At 42.0% G+C, this 17854-nt stretch overlaps 1 protein-coding gene and 1 pseudogene across 2 annotated transcripts in view; one reads left to right on the top strand and one right to left on the bottom strand.

Moving 5' to 3' along the window:
- Positions 1 to 17854, top strand: part of Cmss1 (cms1 ribosomal small subunit homolog) — a 292416-nt gene that overhangs the window by 215031 nt on the left and 59531 nt on the right. The window lies entirely within an intron of this gene.
- On the bottom strand, positions 14804 to 15370 carry LOC121461757 (annotated as a pseudogene).

Genomic DNA, 17854 nt, shown 5'->3' with positions numbered 1-17854 from the left:
AACCTTTATAGTCACCCCACAAACCTACCCATTTTTATACCCTGGCTTAAATTTATTGTTACAAGTTTCTGTTTCTGTGAGGTCCATAAATGTCACGAAATCTGCTTGTCAGCATGGTAGTCAGTCTTACCCTTGTTGACTTAAGGAACCGCCATGGTTGAAGAGATATAATTCACCCCTCCGGCTTTATTTTGTGAGAATGACCTATTGTACATTCCACAATCTGTAGAATTAGCTTGCCTGTGGTTTTGAAAGAATAAATTGAGAACTCCTGCTTTTGTGGTTTTATTTAATGTTTGGAAAAGTTCAAGTTTAATCTGGTAATTTGGAATGTATACATTTGACTGACTGGCTATATTTATGAAATTATAATTCTTTAGCAGCAATTTCAAACTCTAAAAAATTATGTGTGGGTTTTATTGTTCAGGGTCAGGCATGTTGGCAGTCAGTACCTGACAGTGTCAACGAAAGAATTTTTATACAACCCCTCAGGATGTTTAACATAAGACTCCCCAGAATAGTTGACATAAGAATTAACCAAGTAGTTTTTCTTTATCTCAGCCGTGCTTAAATGATTGAATCTGTAGCTACCTTTTTCTCCCTTAACCCTTGACCAACTAGTTTAAATAAGCAGTTGTTACTTTATATTTTCTTAAAGTATATTGCCTGGAAAAGAGCTTCAGCACCTCCTGGGAGCTTGTTAAAAATAATTCCAGGCCTCAACCCCAAGTCTACTGAACCACTGTTGCTATGGTATAGGGAAGGGCTCGGTATTAGAATGCTTGCCAAACATGTGCAAGGTTCCAGGTTCAGTTCCAACCATGAATGAAGGGTAGGCAAACAAACACAGCAGTTTTTGCTTGAATAAACTCACCAGGTTTATTCCATGCACACTAAGATTTGAGAGACATTTGTTTAAGTCATCATAACTTCCTATTAACCCTAATTCTATTGGAAGGACTTGTTTTTTCCTAAGAAGTAAAGATTGTTTGGTTAAAATCATACTTTACCTCTTGAAATAAGAGATCTTGGGGTTGGGGAGATGAGTCAGTAGCTAAAGTGCCTGCCACACAAGCTAAGGGACCTGAGTTCATATTCCCAGCACCCCTCCCCAAAGCCAACCTCAGTGACACACGCCTGTACTTCCGGCTCTGGAGAGAGTAGTGGGATAGAGGATCCCTGTACCTCACTAGCTAGCCACTCTGAGCAAATGGACTATCCTCAAGTTCATTAAGAGATTCTGTATTCAGCAGTCAGTTGTAGAGACATCAGGAAGACACCAAATGTGGACTTCTAGCTTCCACATGCATGTGTATTGAAGTATGCACATACATGAGCACATACCACAGGCACACACGATAAGGAGTCTACATTTTCTGACATATTTTTTAAAATGCTGGAGTAGGCAGTCTTAGCTGAGTTGGAACTGAAATACAGAGACTTCACTGAGGCTGAGCTCCTTTGGGTGACTTCTTCCTTTCATACAACAATGCAATGCATGTATCAAAACTGAGGGCTGACTGCTTGTCTCAGGCCAATGAAAAGAGCTCAGTTCTAAAAGGAAGTGCTGGCCCATGACATTCACCTTGTCTGCTACATGGACAGGCTTCTACAGTCTGCACTCCAACCTGATTGACTAGAAACACCATGTTATTGTTTTGCGTACATGGATTAGTTTCAACTCCAGCCTTCTGAACGAGTCATTTCAGAACTTACCTATAGGATATAGTGTTCCTTTGTCTTTTTTTTTATAATATCTTTAAGAGAACATAGGTGTTCATAATCTGAGGTCAGCCATCATAGTTAATCTGTGCCTAAATATGAATTCTTATCAGGGCTCCTTGTTCAATTGCAGTGAATGAATAAAACCTTTTAAAGACTTGCTTGAAAGGGGCAATCACTAAAATGAAAGACATTATGAGAAGAACCTTATGGTGGCCTTGTCTCTTCAGGGGAATATATGTGTGTGTCTGTGTGTGTCTGTGTGTGTGTGTATGTGTGGTTTTTGGTCATAAATCACAACTTAGAAGAATTACCATTTATAACACAAGCACATATGGATGATATATACATATATATAAGTGGACCTTGATTTTCCCCCACTATCAGATGAAAATAATATTTATAAATCATGGTTTTCAGCTGGTTCATAGTATTATCTGAGAATGCCTACCTGAAATCTGTTTCAGCCTAGCATAAAGTTTTGGTCTAGAATGTCCCCCAAAGCCCATGTCTTAAAAGCCTGATCTCAAGCCTGTGGTGGTATTGGGAAGTGGTAGGATATCTGAGATGTAGGAAATAGTGGATGGAAGTTAAGAAACGAGGAGTCAATCACTCTCTCTCTGTCTCTCTCTCTCTCCCCCCCTCCCTCCATCCCTCCCTCCCTCTCTCCCTCTCCCTCCCTGCTTCCTTGATATCATGAAACAAGCAACTTCTTCACACTCGCCTCTGAAACATTCTACCTCATCACGGACTTAAGGTGGTGCGTCCAGTTGACCTAGACTGAAGCCTCTGAAACTGAGCAAATAACCTTCCCGCCTTATCAGTTGTGACAGGTGATTCACTATAGACATTTTCAGTGATAGGAAATGGACTAACACACTAGCAGGTATATTATGACTGCTATTTAGAAGACCACCTCTTTTCCAATATTTTTATTTTTAATTATGTAAATAAATGTGTCAGTATGGATTTTGTGCACATGAGTGCAGTGCCCATAGAGACCAGAAGATGGAGTCAGATCCTCCACAGCTGGAGTTAGAGACAGTGTAAGCCACCTAATGTAGATGCTGGGAACCAACTTGTGCCCCTGCAAGAGTAGTACACACCCTTAACTGCTAAGCCCTCTCTCCTACCCCTTTTAAAAGAGTAAACCCAAGAACTGTTTCATAATGCCTCTGTATTCCATTTCAGTTTCTTTATCTTTAGATTGTCTGTCAAGGTTTAGAATTGCGGCACATTTTCAAATATGTAAAGTTCCTGAACTACACCATAGCCACAGCCCCAGCTATGACATAGTCTCACAGAGAGGAAGCACACGTCGGCTGAAAGAGTCACTTGGGATAGAATTGTCTTGGAAGTGTTTAAGTTGATTCCCCACATGGCCAGAGCCGATTACCTCAAGTTTGCCTGGAAGAAGCATTATTGGTTTAGAACAGCTTATTATACTACATAGCTTGATTACGGAGTAATGGAAATATGTCACACCAGGATGGCTGATAGCCTGGGCATCTTACCTCCTGGAGGAATTCATTTCTTACTGTTTTCTCATTTAGGGAGAAATGGTTTGTTACGATAGTGGTCTTGTAATTCATGTTACCCATTTGAGGAATATGCTTTTTATATGTATATTAATTTTCCAAAAACTGGATGTGAACCTTCAGGGTTTTTTTTTTTCTCTTTTGAGAAACAGAAACAAAATTGTTCTCCTTCCTTCTTCACTTGTTACCAGGAATCTGCAGTGGCTCCCTTTCATGTGTCCTCCGACCACAGCCCTGAGAAGAGGGCAGGTGTCCTCAAACAGGCTTTCTGGCTGCCATGAGGGAACTGGGCATGTTCCCGCCAGTGTTTCTGAAATGCCGCTCAACCACCTCAGTGTTCTGCTGTGTCTGCATGTCTCCTGAGAACAGCTGTGCGTGCTGATGACCCCTTCCTAGTGACCAAACAAAGAAGTTACATATGTGTTCTATTCGCCACCATTTCACCGGCAACTTCCCCAAGAGGAAAGAAGGTGATTATGTTATCATGAAGAGCGATGCATTCCCAAGTTGGATTTTAATGGATAACTTAGCTCCAGGTTAGATTCTTTGGCACAAAGGTCACCGTTTTTAATATAACAGGTCACCAGTTTGGTCACTAGGGGAGTTAATCAAATAGCTGCTATAGTTCAAAAGTACATCTGCATTTGAATAAAATATGATTCGTGTTAGAAAGCTAAACTTGACATGTTTCCCCCCAGGTAATAAAATGGCTTTTAATGAAATAAACGTGTGCCTCTCCGCAGAAAACATGCATGGAGAACACCACACGGTTACATTTTATTCCTGGCAGTGGTAGGAAACTTTTGACCTGCCACAGGCTGTGTCTCTTTTCATCATTCTTGGGTAATTATCAACTGTTACTGATTAGCAGAACAACTCCCTTATCATCAGTGCCGCAAACGAACGAGACAGAAGAGTCCTGAACCTAGCTATGTTTGTCTGGTGTCAGCAGTCTTGGTTATACTATTTCAAGCATTACTACCGTGACATACCTTTGGCTCAGCTTCTCACTCTGTACACTTGTTCTAGTTCTGCCTACTGCAGGAACAGGTCCCCTCGCACCTGAACTGTAAGCGGCACAACTCCTAGTTGAGACAGACAGTACTTATAGCCAAATGATATTGATGACTCAGTGGACTGATGTCCAGAATATGAAGCCTACTTCTGTGGATCATTGCAACCATCTAGTCAGGAGCCTCTTAACTTGTTAGCAAATGTGTCTGGAGAGCCGGAAGCCACAACTGATCCATTTCCTTGTAGTTCAAAACATTAGAAGCAGTAGAACTTTGATGTAACTACTGCTATAACAAAAATACAGAAAGTTTTCCTGGCCTCACAAAGATCCTTCATACTGACTGTTTTAGTCAACGTATCTTCCCATTTTCAAACCTTAGCGACCATTAGGCTACCTCCTCTTCCTTTGGGCCTCCTTTCCTGGTTGAAATATGAAGAGAATCAACATTTTAGTCTTACTGGAGACACTTCCAAATAGCTGTGCCCACCAATATAATTAATTCCTTAAGGAGACTGCATAATATTCCATCATATACATGTACCGTATTTTGCTTCTCTGCTCACCAGTTGGTCAATGTTTAGGTGCTACCTATTTTAGGGCATTCGCAATCAAGGCACTTTGGCTGTTCAAGTACAGGTTTTAAGAGAACATAATTTTCTGAGTGCTCCTCTGAGGGTGGAATCAGTGAGCTTTATTGGAAATGGGTGTCTAACATTTTGTGAGGAACTCTCTGTTTTCTGCTTTGCACTGTGCTGCTTTCCTGTCAACAGAATAAGAATTCCCGTCCCTCTTGCCCTCACCAGCAGCTAGCACTGTCTAAGGTATTTGACTGGGGAGAAGAGTAGCTTATTTGTGCCATTGGTTGGCTCAGTTGTGACTTGTTCCTTATCCTTTTTAGTACTAGTATCTCATGGCTTTAGTAGGAATTTTTATTTTGGTGAAGTCTGGTTTATTTTTTAAAGATTGTATGGCTTGTGCTTTGGCATCACTAAGCAATTGTTGCCAACCCTCCAAGGTCACCATGCTTTTCTCCTGGGTTTTCAACTAGAAAGTTTTGACGTTAGTACTGGTATACGATTTTAAGTGAGATTTGGTAGCTTGTCGATGGAAGAGGCAACAAAAAGGAGAGGTTCTCATTATGTGGTGTTTCCTAGTCATTGCTTAAGCGAATGGCTGTGTTGGATGTGGTGTTCCCTGATCATCTTAAGCGAACGGCTGTATTGGATATATGTGTTCAAAGCTTGATGTGATATCCAAAGGTAGTTTTATAAGTGAAATTAATGTGAGTTAACTTTGGACATTATTAAATAAGAATAGCTTCCTCCTCCCCAAATTAAAAATCATTCAATGTGCCGGGCGTTGGTGGCGCACGCCTTTAATCCCAGCACTCGGGAGGCAGAGGCAGGTGAATCTCTGTGAGTTCGAGACCAGCCTGGTCTACAGAGCTAGTTCCAGGACAGGCTCCAAAGCCACAGAGAAACCCTGTCTCGAAAAACCAAAAAAAAAAAAAAAAAAAAAAAAAAAAAAAAAAAAATCATTCAATGTAACAGTGTCTTATTTCCAAAACTGCATGTGATAAAGCATAGTTAACTCATATGCAGACAGGCTTTTTGAAGATTTTATTTTAGGTGTGTGGGTGTTTGCCTCCATGTACATCTGTACACCATGCAGGTGTCATCTCATGCCCAGATGAGAGGACACCAGTTCCCCTGGAACTGTAGTTTCAGATGGTTGTGACCTTCCATGCAGGTACTAAGGATAGAACCCCAGTCCTCTGGAAGAGCAGCCAGTGCTCTTAACTGCTGAGACATCTTCTTATCCTCAAGTTTCTGGTTGTAAAATACATTTCTAAACACAAATCATTCCCTTATAGGTATCCACGTTTGTGGAAGATAGTGTGTGCAGTGATTTCAGAACTGGAGACAGAACCAGTGTACTTGGTGTTTTACATCTCGGCCTCTTATGCTTCCTCTCTTTTGTGTTCTGAAATCCCACTCATTTCCCTGCCTGCCACTCTCATTAATCATACTTTCTTTCTCCTGACCTAAAGAAGTCTCTAGGTCTTTTTGCCCTGGAATTTTTCTCTCTTCTTCCATCTGCCTGCCCCCATTTTTACTTTAGCGCACTACAATATGGGGATGGATTTCGTTCTTCTAGGCTGTATTTGTTGAGTGAGATATTTTGTTTTCCTTTGCTAATATAAATATTAACTTTTGGGGCCTTCTGATTTAGACCAAGCCCGTGTTATCATGCATTAATCAATCATGATTTGAATACCCTCCAAGAAAGTAGCCTTTAATGAGATAAAGATGTTGTTTCTTTTTCATACAGCACCAACCAGCAGCATCACTGGAGATCCTCTATGTATCTATCCTTGGGGATAAAGTGTTCCTGATAAAGCACTGTTAGAGCTAATATGAGAGGTCCTGACGTAGATACTTCTCGGTATATTCTAATGGTCTTTGTTTCCTTTGTCGTAAAGAATCACTTACTGATTGCTTACTGGTTAACAGACTTTGTTTACCCAACAGGACTAATTTTGTTAAGTAGTGTTCAGTTGCATTTTCTCAATACTACAGCTTACATATTCACAAACTAAAGAGCCCAAGGAGATTTGATTGCTTTTTCCAGTTTTTTAGGTAGCATACAAAACATTAGCTATGATATCAAACAAAGGAGTTTTCCATTCTTTCTCACTTAATAATACTTGCTAATATTTTCTTTTCACTAACTTTGTAGAAGAGATGATTGACTTAATTATAAGCCTTAAAAAAATTCATGGAGATGAAGACAAGACGCTCTTACTTTGTTTACTTCACGTGAAGTCAAGCAAAAAGGATAGGTAGGAGAAACATTTCTAAAATAGTCTCTCTTGCTTATGTTTAAAGCTGTGGAATTAGCCATTTCTGGCTATAGCTTTCTTTAGTATTTGGTATCTGTATAATGTTACTGATGCATAGTGCTTGAGGGGGAGGTACCAGTCTATGGAAGTAGTATGCATGAATTCTTTTAAGTATGTGTAGTGTTTGAATTCATTGTTCCAAAATGATCTGGAAGAGAAGATATCCTGTGACTCAGCAAGATTTAGACCACTGGTTTCACAAGTGCTGGGGATGGAACCTAGGACCCTGCACCTTCTGGGCAACCATCCACTCTACTACACTAAACACAACCTCAGGTCCAAGGACAAACTTTTGAAGTGCCATGTAGTAGCAGAAACAACTGGGTTCTAGTCTTCGCTTTGGCATTTAGCGTTAGCAGACCGTGAAAAACAAGTCACCTCATCCTTCACTTTATTCCAAGGATGTTGACAGAGGTTTCTATTCTGCCCAGTCCCCCAGCCATTCAGTCCCAAAGAAACACACAGAGATCTACAGTGATTATAAGCTGGTTGGTCTATTAGCTCAGGCTTCTTATTAACTCTTACATCTTAAGTTAACCCATAATTCTTGTCTGTGTTAGCCACGTGCCTTGGTACCTTTATCAGTGAGGCATTCTCATCTTGCTCCTCTGGGACTGGGTGATGACTACAGATTGAGCCTTTCTTCTTCCCAGCATTCTCCTATTCTGGTCACTCCACTTATATTTCCTACCTGGCTACTGGCCAATCAGCATTTATTAAACTAATACAAGTGACTAATTTTTACAGGGTACAAGACTATTGTCCCGCAGTACCTGGACTATAGAGTATAGGAATTATATTTAAGTAATCTTCCAAGTGCCTTCCAGCTCTGAACAAACTTGGAGGGGAATACAAGTTATTCTTTGGTACTCCAGCCAGCTCCTCTCTTGGTCTGGCTGCATACAGCCAGTTACTCTTATAGGTTCTCAGTGTTCGCTACCCATTCTTCGTGGCTGCCTGTTTGAGCCTCTTCTTTCTGTACAATGCTTGCTCCAAGGCAGTTGCTCCCTGGAAATACTCCATGAGTGCCACTTCCAGCAAGACCCCAGGTCTCTCTGTCCACATGGACCCACATGCAGCTGTTTGCTATTGGTTCTCCCCCAAGAACCAAATTTAATTGTCCTGCTCTTCGAAGTCTTTAAGATAGTCCAGGGAACATTAGCTCACTGAAATAATTGAAAACACCTTGCAGAAGAGGGCAGCTGGGGATGCGAGACTCGAATTCAGTCAGGCTGATCAGGGGTTTCTAGCGAAGAAGTTATTCATCTACCTTGTAACATTTTCCAATAAATTTACACAAAGCAGTTCTGGAGGCATAGAGTTGGAAGCATGACAGGGCTGTGGACAAGTGTGGCTTGCCTAGGACCTCCTGATGGTAGATTGGTTTCCTCACCCCAGCCTCCTCCATCCTTAACACACACAGACGCAGACACAAACACACACACACACATACCACAAACACACATGAGCTCTTTCTCTGCTGTACCAGTCTCTGGCTTTCCAAGGCCACACAGACCATCTTGTTACACATTCTCTCAGTTATTTCCCTTTGACCTTAGGGCAAGTCTGAACAGGAACCATGTCAGAAGGGAAGAACATACTGTATAAGGAGCCTATTCAAACACTAAGGGAGCCTGTTCAGTGAAGCCGCAAGAGCTCGCACTCTGCTACTTTCCTGGAGGTCTTTATGGGTATGCCAGTGGTGACAGGTGCCCCCCAGAGCCGTTTGTCTCCAAATCAAGCAGAGCTCCCTTGCTTCCTTCATTCCACATGAGCTCTGATATATTTTAGGAGAACTTGAACTCAGCGCAGAGGTTAAGCATGTGTAAAGTGACTTGTACTTATAAGTAATGTTAACTCAAGATCATTTAGGAAATATTAATATTAGAACTCTATCTTTAAGGAGCATATGAGTGGGTATGTATGTGTCTACTTCCTCCCATGTAGTAGTACTTGTCATGTTACTCTGGCAAGCTCTTTGACAAAAGTAACTGATGGACACAGGCTTATTTTGGTTCAGAGCTGAAGACACAGCCAGTCTTAGGGAAGTTGTAGGCAGCACCATCAATCAGGAAGCAGAGTACTGTGAATGTTTGTGCTGAGCTAGCCTTTTCTTTTTATACAGTCCAAACCCCAGCTAAAGGTACCACCCACATTTAAGGTGGGTCTCAATTATCGTACTCAGGAAGATCTCTCTTCATAGTGATTCTTAATCCCACCAGATAGACCAGGAACCATCACACCCTCCAAAGCCAAGTGCTTTAATGAAAGATCTCTTTGGAGAGCCTGTAGGTTCTCTTGTTCTGTAAAGGGAAAAGCAGCATGAGAGCAGTGTAGCAAAGGAAGAGTTTGCTTTAAAGATATTGTTTACCTTTCAAACAGTAAGCATTGGAAATTACTCTGCCTCTGGGAATACACCCATGGTCTAACAGAAATGCCCAACATACATTAAAAACATCCGAGCTCCTTGGTTTTCCAGGAACTTGCATTCGAACTTAAGATAGCATCTGAAATTCCTGTTTCTGCCATTTCTGGAAGGAAATAAAAACAATACTAGAAACTAATTATTTCCTACTAGTACCATTAAGCATAAGTAACTTGTTTTTCTAGGCATTTTCCTTGGGAGAGAATCCTTTACTTGGGTGATGTGGGTTCTTTTGCTCTGATCCCATGTTAGACTTGAGCGAAAACATGCATGGAGGTGAAGAGCTGAGGTTGTGGGGCCAAGTCCCCCCATTAGAATCATGATTTTTTTTCAACTCTGTGTTCTAGACTTTTCTGGACCTTATCATTTTTTCCACATCTGAAAAGTGAATATGAAGATAGTAACATCTTTCTCATAGTTATAATGACTAAGTGCTTTTCAAAAAAATTTTACTCCCAAAAGCACATGGAAAAACTGACTAATTTCAGAACACTTTAAAGTTAGATTAAAGCTTTTCATCTTACATTTTAAAATGTATTTTCATTATTAGGAAGTAGAACACAGTAAGTGTTCTATAACATGTCTATGTAAAAACTGCTTGTGGCTGAAATAACGCCTATTCTGCCCAAAGATGTCCTCATTAACACAGCATGGAAAAAGAGAAGCATGAAGGTTAAGAAGGAAAGACAGCTTGCTTGCTGTAAAAGCACTTCACGCACTAGCCCTTGATTGCTTAAAAATCTTGGGCATCATCTCCGGACACCCTGAAACCAGTAGCACTTCTACCTGTAACATGTTTTGAATTCCAGAAAATCTACATACCCTAAGACAGTGATGTACAAGACATATTAAGATATATATTTTAATATTTGTTTCATAAAATAATTTAATATTTAACACATAAACTATTGATATTTAATAGATAAAATAATAGGTGAGAAAATAATGTGAATGTAGGTAGATTCTTGGGCAGTTAAAATAGAAGTTGAAGTCTGAAGAATGACTTCACAACATCCGTTATGTGCTCATCTTAAAAAACATCAGCATGCTGATATGCACATCCTGGTTTAAAGGTCATAGCAAGAAAATTATGTGTCGAAATGTTGTTAATTCATTAGGACAGGGCAAAAGATACAGAAAGCATTGAGCAAAAAGCAACCTGTTATTATTATAGCTTTGCAATTCATAAATAATTATGCATATCATTTCAAGTTCTTTCTTGTCTTTACTATCTCTCTGCATTTGCTGTCCTTTAGAATCAGTGAAAGATCAGGAGAATATTTTAGCTTTGTAGAAGAAACCGTGGTCTCATCATTGAACTGAATAAGTTCAGATATAACTGCTGAGACTTTCCTCCTCTTTGCACGTTCATGTTTATTGCTCTTGCACTTACGACAGAAAGGTACTAGGACCAAAAGGGATGCCTATCAACAGATGGGTTAGTGATGAAAATGTGGTACATATACAAAGCAGAATGCCACTCAGCCTTAAAGAAGATGAAGGGTGGGAAAGCAGAAGAATTTGGAAAGTATAATGATAAAGAGGTAGCACAACCTCAGAAAGGAAAATGACACATTCTGCATCATATACAGATTCTAGTCTATGTACATGCACATAGGCGTGCACGTGCGTGCAATACAGCATTTAGAAGGAAAGAGCCAAGAAAGGGAACAAGGCGGCAGGGAACACAAATGTAGGTGGAAGGAGTCAGTCCTAACAGTTTACGGAGTTTTATCTTTGCTTTTGTTTGTTTGTTTTGTTTTGTTTTGTCTTGCTTTGCCAGATAAGTGAGTTCAACTCTATGCTGTTGAAATAGCAAGAGCATTTTTAAAAAGTGATTGAAAAAATCAGAATTCCCTACAAGTCATTATCACATATAATATTGGAATCTTACCATGAAAACCAACCATTGGCTAGAGCAGCAGGTGTCAACCTATGGGTCAGAATGACCCTTTTACAGGGGTCGCCTAAACCATTGGAAAACACAGATATTTACATTATAGTTTATAACAGTAGCAAAATTATAACTATGATGTAGCAATGAAAATACTTTTCTGGTTGGGGATCACCACAGCATGCGGTGTTAAAGGGTTGCAGCATTGAAAGGTTGAAAACTGAGGACTATTGTCTCTTTTAGAAATGACTTCCTTAAACTGGGAAAACATTGTAAAGGTCACAGATGATAAGAAAGACTATAAACTGCCTACAATTAGGTAGTTTAAGATCTAACTCAAATTCCACGGAGAGCTGTGCTGGATTCCTCTCAAAGAGGATGCAAGAGTCAGTCATTCAGGACAGGCCATTTACCTTCACAAGCTAAAGAAGTTTTCAACGTGTCTGGCACTTTATCTGTTCAAGGCTTATTATTTGAAGAACTAAGATTTGGTTTCTGAGTTTTTCAGGTATTTCTTTGAGAGAGGGAACATACATGCTACTGCACACATGTAGACGTCTATAGACAACCCACAGGAGTCAGTTCTCTCCTAGAATGTCAGGAACATCCCTGTGAGCCTCTCTAATCAAAAGACCTCTAAGGTGATCCAACTGCCACCTTCAGGAAGTCACTCAGTTTTTCTAAGCCTTGTTTTCATATTACACAGAAAAAAAAGTAATGATGTTTCTACCTGCCTAAGGTGATATTCAAGTAAAATAATGAGCAGGGAGGAGCATTTGAGCTCAGAACACTTGCCAGGTTGTTCATTCCATAAACCCTTACATAAATGTCTACATTTTATCAGATGCTGCCCTGACAGTAAGGATAAAGTCAGAGAAGATTGTTTCTAGCTGTGGACACATAGTTTACCAAGAGGAGACAGACATGTGAACTACTTAAATGCAATGAGATATATTAAGAGCACAAAGGTAGAACCTTCCCAGTATGGCTAGCTGTATGACTGGGTTGTTAACGCAGAGTGAACAAAAGAATTGGATTCAGGAAATTCAGATACTGTGGTGTTATGAATACCATCCATGTTCTGGTTGAGCCTCCTCCCAACAGGAGGGAACTAGGGAAGGAAAGATGGGTCGTGCTGCGAAAGTCCTTCCGAAGTCATGAATAGGAGTTAATAGGTGTCAAAATTGGGTAGTCCAGTGGGCATGGGCAGATGGCCCAGCCCTTGAGAGAGTTCAGATAGTTGACATGTTCATGTAAAGGAGGCAACACAGTGGACTGGAAGAATTCTATCAGCTCAGGATTGAACATGGACTCCATGACCCTGGGGCAAGCCTGTTTAAGAGGCTTGTATGTCCTTGGGGATGGTTGGCCAGGAAATGGAACAGGAGTTGCGAGGCTTCTAAAAAGGGTAGCATGAGGATTCGATAATAACAATATAGGTCATTTTAGATATCTTATCAAAAGACTATGTGGAGTTATCAGTCGTCTGAACTGTACAGGCTGTAAAGCCATAATATGTACTTATGATACATAATACATAATGAGACTGCTCATTATTTCAGGTCACACAGGAAGTTCATATTAAATCATTGATCCCAGAGCAGCCTAGCTGCAGAGCTGTGTTTTTCAGTGTACTGTATGCTTCCAGAGAGATCCGGAGAGCACCTGAGGGAAGTATGAGAAAACAGGGACAAATGCAGTTAGGAGGAGAGTATAGGAGACGGGGGAACTACTCACATAAGCGTGGTTGAGAATGTCCAGGCTATAAAAAGCAAGATTGTTGACCTGTGGTGGAGGCCAAAGCCTGTCAAGGTTAATAAGTGCTTTGTTGTAGGCTCAGGTGTAACCTCTGTGGAGAGGGCATTCTGATACCAGTCTGAGACAATTCTCCCCGTTAGCAAAGAGATGAGCTTTCATTCCTGGCAGTGATCATCTGAGGCTCACTCACATCGGTGCCTGTTAGCTCCAAAACATGTAGAGAAGAGAAGGAAGTATGGATGATGCTGGCCTCCAACCTGAGCGTAGGGTTGAGAGCATGTCAGACTAGGCAGGGCCCTAGGAGACCTTGCGAGCTGGATAAAGAATACACCATGGATCAGCATTTCCTGGTCATGGGTTCCAGTCTGTCTCCTTCCTCCTTGCCAGCCAACCCAGTGCCCTGCTTCCTTTCACAAAGGCGGGCATTTTCAGTGCTCCATGTGAAGAAGCAGCCCCCACTGCCCAGCAGCAAGAAGCCCACTAAGGGCACAGGCCAGGACCAGAGCCCTGGAAGGAAACATTGCTATTTGACAAGAGGAGATGTTCCACTATATAGCAAGGTAAAAGTGGCCTCAGGTCAGAAGCAGCAGCGGGTGACCAGCTAACGAGAAGCTCATTTCACAGCCTCCATCTCACTGAGTACACCCACTGGGATTCGTGATTGTGGAGGAAATAAACACATCCTTTGGAATAACATGCGTGCAGTCTGACCCATTCTCTCACAGGCCCAGAGTGGTGGGTGGATAAACAAATGCTCTCAGAAACAGCGTAATAAGCAGAGAAAAGTGGAAGAAGTCTTAAAAGCCTTCATTTGCAGCTGGGTGTGGTGTCATGCCTGTAGTCCCAACATTCATGAAACTGGGCCAGGAGACCAGTGATTTCAAAGCCATTCTGAGCTACATTCTTGAGGCCTTACCTTAAAGGAAGGAAGGGAGGGAGGAAGGAAAGAGTGAGCAAATCTCCCATTTGCATAACATGCTCACAGAAGCCTGAGTGAGTGAGAGTGTGTGTGTGTGTGTGTGTGTGTGTGTGTGTGTGTGTGATGGTACTGGATATTGAACCCAGGGTCTTCCATATATTATGCTAACATTCTACCACTTAGCTCTACCCTCAGCCCGTTTATATTTTGAGACAAGGTCTCACTACCTGTTACCCAGACAGGACTCAGAATGCAGTCCTCTGCCTCTGCCTCCAGAAGTGCCTATGAGTGCAGGGATGTACTTCCAGTCCCTGCTTCTCCTTCCCTTGAATCAAGCCAGAATTTTTCTATACCTCTCCTGTAATCTAATTAATATTCTATATTATTTTATCATTTTAATTAGAAAAATTCCTGTCTTGGTTTGTGTTCAGTCACTTCTCAATGCTTGCATGAACAATGTACCCATGGACACTAATTCTCCTCAGTTCTTAAGGTTTCTTCCCAGCTGCTAAAGATGCAGTTTGCAAATCCTGTTTTTTCCTTTGGCGGCTATCACATACAATTGCTTTTTAAGTACATTTGTATTTTTTCAACATCCAAAGCTTTTTTTAATAACAGTAAGATCCAGAGTTAGTTTTTGTAGCTGAGCCTGGCCCTTCTGCCTCTGACATGTTCAGCCTTCTGGTTCGTGGAGCGGACATAGGGTTTGATATGGCTGTGTGGGATTCCTGGAGCCTTGTCAAAATGCCAGTACAACCTCTCAGCCCTTGTGAGGTCCAGACAGGAGCATAGTGCCACGGCCCTTGGGAGACTCCAAGGCCAGTTGGTCAAAGGTGAGGATCTTCCCCACAGCCTTGAAGATGCAACTTCAGGCCCGGCCGCTTACCCGCAGTGCACATGCCTTCAGCTTGGGCACTTGAGGAATCCTCACATCATCTGTGACTGTCCCCACAACCACAGCTGTCTTGTTTTCTCGGCCAGGAAGCTTCATCTTTGGATCATCCAGGACAGGGACAGAGGTGGCCAGTTAGTATGACTCATGAATAACCATTTCAGCACAAGCCGATTGAATGAGGAGTTGGTTCGCCTGGCCAGAAACCTGTACAGCTTGACTAGCAGCCGCAGGTAGGTTTTCTGGCTCTTGGGCTCCTTGTGCCGAACTGTTCGGTCCTTGTTGTGGCAAATGTCAGCAACCATGATAGTGCCTCCTGCTTGGCCAGGTCCAGGAAGCATATATTTGTATTTTATTACACTTCTGTGAGACAAGAGGCAGGGGTGCACATCACAGTAGCCTGTGGAGGGCAGAGGACAACTCTTGGGAATTGGTTCTCTCCTTCCACCATGTGTGTCCCAGAGATCAGACTCGAGTAAGTAATCAGGTCTGGAGACAAGAACCTTTACCCCAGCCATTTACTTGGTCCCTAGAGTATATATTGTTTAAAGTGTTTTGTAATGTTTCAAGTGTGTAAGGAAGGGTGTGGGGAGATTCTTCTGTTTAGGAATGTCCCTAAGTCTTCCTATAAAAAAAAAAAATGGTCTGTCTCCGGCCAAGCTCTGCTAGGGCGGAACCTGTTGGCAAGAGCAGTTCAAAGGAAAAAGCAATGTCCTACCCTCTGTTCCGCAGCCTACAGGTGCTAGTGGAGGAAGAAAACGTGTGTGGTGAAGGCATGAGGTGCTGGCCGCCATAAAGAAAAGGCGTGGACCAACTGACAGGGTGTAGCCTTCTGGAACCACCCTCCTCAGATTTTATAGATTCTGTGCACTCTGTCACCCAGGCCAGGTGTGCTTAAAGGGAAGCTGATGACCTGAAGTCTCAACACATAAACAGAGTCATTGGGCCCTTCTGGAGGGGGCGCTCATTTGACCAAGGGGAGGGTAACAGGACTAGGGAACAGTTGAAATGGGCAGAATTTAGATCCCTAAGATGGGGGCAGAGCAGTTTGCTGGACAAAGCCAGTCCATTCTAAAGACTTTTGTTGCTCCTCTGAAGAGTGCCACACACAAACTAGTCTCAGCTGTTCTGTTAAATGTGAGAATGAATGGATGACTGACGATTTACATTCTTGAGAGGTTTATTCCGTGTGCGTGCGTGCGTGCGTGCGTGCGTGTGTGATAATCTGATTTGTTCTCCTATGTAAGTTGGATTTGCCAATTTCATAGATAACACCAACCATTCTTACCTTTGAGTAAGAAGGAATGGGCAGGATAGGACCTAAGTTGGAATGGGTAAATGGACATTTGCATGTCTAGGTAGGAAACCCTAGAATGGTGACTTCAGGGCCTGTTATAAACCACCCCTGGGGAAGTTCAGACAGGAACACACTTGTGTTTAGCATAACTAGCCTCCTGCAATAAGCATTCTTGTTGCATTAAGATGATCCCACAGAAAAGTCTATACCCTCTACAGTGTTGGCAGCATTAACCATGAACCAGCTGATCTTCACGAGGCAGCCCTTATTACTAATGAGAACCACAAGCCTGCTTCTGCCACACTGCCCAACAGCTTATTTAATCCCCCGCCCCTGCAAGCCAAGAGGTTTTCAATTTAGTTGAAGCATCTATTTATACCCCTAATTTCCCTATGGGACCAGAGGCCATGTCACCAAACTGGGTAGCTTCTCACTTCCCTGCACTAAAGCTGGTCTCTATGGGGTTCCTGCCACAGTCGTGGTGCAGCTGAGGGCCATGGAACATTTCCCTCTCAGGCAAAGCACTGGGATGCCTGGCTGGAGGTTCCTTTGCTGGACAGCTGTCACTGTCCTGAAGCAAGAAACAGAGCCAAAATGGCACAGCTTTGGTCGCATTCAGCCTGTTAACTGCATCAATTGTCTTTATTTGTTTATTCAAGAACTCTGAGCTGCCTTTTTTAACAAGAAATTTGAACCACATTTTCTTTGAGATACTCCAGAGAGATGTAGCAATGCGGTTACCATTTTATAAACTTTTAAATGAAACCATTAGCAGCACACAACTTTGTTTAAAGAACAAGAGCTTGGAGCACAGACCTGTCTCCAAGACCCGGAACACAGTGAGCAAGGCAGAGGAGGATCCTGTGCGGAGCCAGCAGCCAAAGCTCGCTTTGCATGGCCAGGAACTCAGTGTCAATGTGACAGCCTCTTCCCATTTTGCAGAAGTTGGTGGATTTGGCCCTGTTGCTCTCATGATTCACACCAATGTTTCTACCTCTGTTGTTTCTTCTCTCTGCCACAGCCAAACCTCACCAATGCTTCCTTCTAGCTTTTCTGCTAACATGTTAGCCGACCTTTGTTTTTCTTTCTCCCCACAACTCCATTTACGTTTAGAGTGTTCTCCATTCGCAAGTTGTTTTCCTTACAGTAGTTAGTTGGAGCATTCTCTTCTTAGTGACTTAGAAAAAGTTCCATAAACATTCCTGTAAAAGATTTAGAGATTTATACCCTCATCAATTTTCTAGACTATTGGCAAACATTGTTTGGTAGACAGTATGGTTCTCACCAGGGAGTGTGGTTGAAATCATCTACACAGTGACGCATCTAGTTCCCAGTCATGCGCAACAATAAGACGTAAAGAATTTAAACTAAGAGCTTTTTGACATGTATTTTGGAAAAGTCAGTTATCTTCCCAGAAATCCATTCTTTTGGAGTAAATAGATTTCATATCTAACAAACAGTTTCATAGTTTTCAAGGAAGATTGTGTCTAAA

This window comes from Microtus oregoni, unplaced genomic scaffold, assembly GCF_018167655.1.
Source record: "Microtus oregoni isolate MIOR12 unplaced genomic scaffold, Mior012 000023F_ref0000262, whole genome shotgun sequence".
NCBI lineage: Eukaryota > Metazoa > Chordata > Mammalia > Rodentia > Cricetidae > Microtus > Microtus oregoni.
This window is presented reverse-complemented; position numbering and strand designations above follow the sequence as displayed.